The sequence below is a fragment of the Mus pahari genome, chromosome 9, assembly GCF_900095145.1.
Source record: "Mus pahari chromosome 9, PAHARI_EIJ_v1.1, whole genome shotgun sequence".
In the NCBI taxonomy this organism is placed as follows: Eukaryota; Metazoa; Chordata; class Mammalia; order Rodentia; family Muridae; genus Mus; species Mus pahari.
Genome location: NC_034598.1, coordinates 7746636 through 7750313, shown reverse-complemented (window position 1 = coordinate 7750313; position 3678 = coordinate 7746636).

Here is a 3678-nt window from a genome sequence, read left to right as displayed (position 1 = left end):
CTGGCTTGCTCAGCCTGCCCTCTTATAGAACCCAAGACTACCAGCTCAGGGATGGCACCACCTGCAATGGGCCCTCCCTCCTTGATCAATAACTGAGAAAATGCCGTACAGCTGGATCTCAGGAGGCATTTCCCCAACTGAAGCTCCTTTCTCTGTGTTAACTCCAGCCTGTGTCAAGGTGACACACAACCAGCCAGTACATATGGTATCAGTGAAAACTGGCCACTCCACAGTATGACTGTTAATGCTCCTTGAAATGATGACACACTGTCACTGAACTGGTTTTGTGGGGAGACATTACCGAGTTTTTATTGGGTATCTGCTGTGCCAGGCATCATTAGAAATGTCTTCACTTGCTTTTCAGTCCAAAACAAGCATGTTTAACTTAAAAAGTATGATGTAAAAATTCAAGAATCTAGGATCATGGTGTTACTAAATCATTCATTCATTACCAAGTAATCAATAACTGTTGATAGTTGGGGGCAAATGCCATTTTTAATTTTACTATTGGATTTTTAAATTTTATTTTGAGACAGGGTCTCAGGTAGTCTAGGGCGGTATCAAACTACTATGTAAACAGGATAACCTTGAACTTGTGATCCTCCTGCCTCTGCTTCCAGCATGGAAGTATCAATATGTATACTTTTAAATGGTGGTCATAAGAACCACTGCACACCTGTTGTAGAAATTACTTTCTAATTTCCTAAGCCTATTTTCTAATTTCTTTATATATTACTCTCTAATATCTAATAGCCTAAGGTTTCTACGCCGCCTTTGGTTACTGAGCTCTCAGATGAAAGACACACTTGCAGCCTTTATATTTACAATAAGCCCTAAACAGCACAATAGCTGGGCAGCTGCCTAACCTATCGATAACCCCGAGTTATTACTTGCTATTTACTGTGTTCCATCTGGGCTGCTCTTAGCTCCAATTGGGCAGGGCCATGCTTTCTTTTTTTTTTTTTAAAGATTTATTTATTTATTATATGTAAGTACACTGCAGCTGTCTTCAGATTCTCCAGAAGAGGTCGTCAATCTTGTTATGGATGGTTATGAGTGCTGGGATTTGAACTCCGGACCTTTGGAAGAACAGTCGGGTGCTCTTACCCACTGAGCCATCTCACCAGCCCAAGGGTCATGCTTTCTTGACCCTTAACCCATGGCAGCTTCTCTTTCCTCTTCTCCTGCGCCTTCTTTTTTTCTCTTGGTCCTCCTCTCCCCTAAAGCCCTCGAAACCTAAACCCCACCTATGTCAATTCTGCTCAGCTATTGGCCCAGCTATCTTTATTTACCATTCAGAATTACCTTGGCAGCAGGGTCACAGGCTATGGTGCAGACTCCAGGTCTTGGAGGCCCATACTTAGCATTACGATAGATAGTAAAAGACAAAACCTCAACACACATAGAGATTTGAATTTAAGGTTTCTGCAGCCCAGACAGAGCAGAAATGAAGAAGGCTTGTCTTCTCTGAAGACTGACAGAATTCTGCTTTTATATGACTACTAAAGGAAATACAAATCTTTTTTTCTTTCTTTTTATAGGTTCTCATGTATTCCTGGGTGGTCTGAACTTGAATAACCTAGACCAGACTTGAAAACTATATACCCCATGCTGTCTGATTGTCTGCCTCCACTTCTCTGTTGTTGCTGGAGTTACAAGCAGGGACTACTCCATCTAGTACTGGATCAGTTTCTTATACCAAGTGAGTATCTCAGGTTTTTTACACTATCAGATAAAGTTTGTAAGGTCATTGATAATTTTCCAGTATTAAAACCTGTTCTCTGTTACCATGTCACCAGTTCTGGTCATGTGGGATTTTTTTTGTTTGTTTGGTTGGTTGTTTTTTTTTGTTGTTGTTGTTTAGTTGTTTTTTTGAGACAGGGTTTCTCTGTGTAGCTCTGGCTGTCCTGGAACTCACTCTGTAGACCAGGCTGACCTCGAACTCAGAAACCCACCTGCCTCGGCCTCCCACTGGTCATGTGTTTTAACCAGGAACCTTGGAAAGCACAGGGGATTCCATTTGGTAACTCTTGGTGGCAAGCCCAGTTCCCTTTTGTGATACTACCACCATGACCTGGGGACCAGCTCAGATCCTAAAGGGATGGTCTGGAGGAAAGTCAGGGTCTAGTTACTCAGTTATGGTTGGCCTCATGCTGCTTGTATTCTTATGTTAATTTGGGCTCCCCAAACTGGTTGTCCCTGAGATGAGAGAGTGCACACATAGACACTAAGTGATCCTGCTCGTAGTTAACTGTAATTGGTAAATAAAGATGCCAACTGCTAATATCGGGCAGAAAAGACATAAGTGGGGTTTAGGTTTCACAGGCTTGTGTAGGAGGACCACAAGGAAGAAGAACATGCAGAACAGGAAAAAGGAGAAGCCACCATGGGTCAAAAGAACATGGACCCAAGGGCTGGCCAATTGAAGCTAAGAGCAGCCTAGATGGAACACAGTAAACAGTAAGTAATAACTTGGGGTTATCAATAGGAAAGTAGACTCTAACAGCATGGAGGGTAGGCAGCTGCCCAGCTACTGTGCTGTTTAGGGCTTATTGTAACTATAAAGGTGGCAAGTGTGTCTGTCATCTGAGAGCTCAGTAAGCAAATGTGGGGAAGAAACCCTGGGCCAGGGTTTTAAATAATTGCTATTGCAGTAGTGCATACCTATAATCTCAGTACTTGGAAGGCAGGGTAATTGTGAGTTCAAGGTCAGCCTGGGCTACATAGTGAGGCTCTTGTTTGGGGGTTTCCAAATAAAGAGTGGCTTGGGTTCTCAGATATCCCAGAGCTCTATGAAGATGAAAGGGGAACTCAGCCTGATGTGGCTGTTGAGGAGCCTTGGAGTACATTTATAGAGTACACATTCCAAGGCCATGGCCTACAGGTTATACTTAAGTAGTTTGTTGCCTGTCAAAGTGAGCATCCATCTATTGAGCACTGACAGCATACCAAGTCTCTCTTTAGGTTCTTTATACAAAGTATAAGTTATTGAACTTGGATGACAAGCCTGAGCACACCACCAGCTGTTTCCACATGAGGAAACAAAGGCCCAAAGGGGGCCCCAAAGCTGGTGCAGGTAGCAAAGGGCAGAGCTTGTTTTCCAACCCAGGCAGGCTGCCTCTAGAGTACACATTCACAACTTGAACATCGACGTCTGCATCTCGCTGAGAGCTCTGTATTGGTGGCTACTTTCTACTGCAGTGACAGAGGAGAGGATGGGTAAGAGCCAGGAGCAGCCTGACGGTGACCTTTGGGCTGTGGCCTTTCATTACGTGGGACACAGCTTCCTATGATGAAATGACATCACACTTGCAGCAATATTAGCTGCTTATTTTGATACTGTACCATAGTTACATAGGATGGAAGTGCTGGGGAACTGGGTAAAGGGTACCGAGCCTCCTCGGTACTGTTTTTGTAACTTCCTGTGAATCTGTAATCGTCTCAAAATAAATATATGCCTAATTTTAGCATATGCCTAATTTTAGCAAGCCCTAAATCAATGAAAGGCCTGTCTCTTTCAGAATCCTTGGAGGGCAAACTGCCTTGGAACAGAGTCATAAAAGTGAGAGAGTGGATACTCCATTCCTCCTTAGAGTAAGGAACAAAATACTCATGAAAGGATACAGGTACAGAGACAAAATTTAGAGCTAAGATGAAAGGATGGACTATCCAGAGACT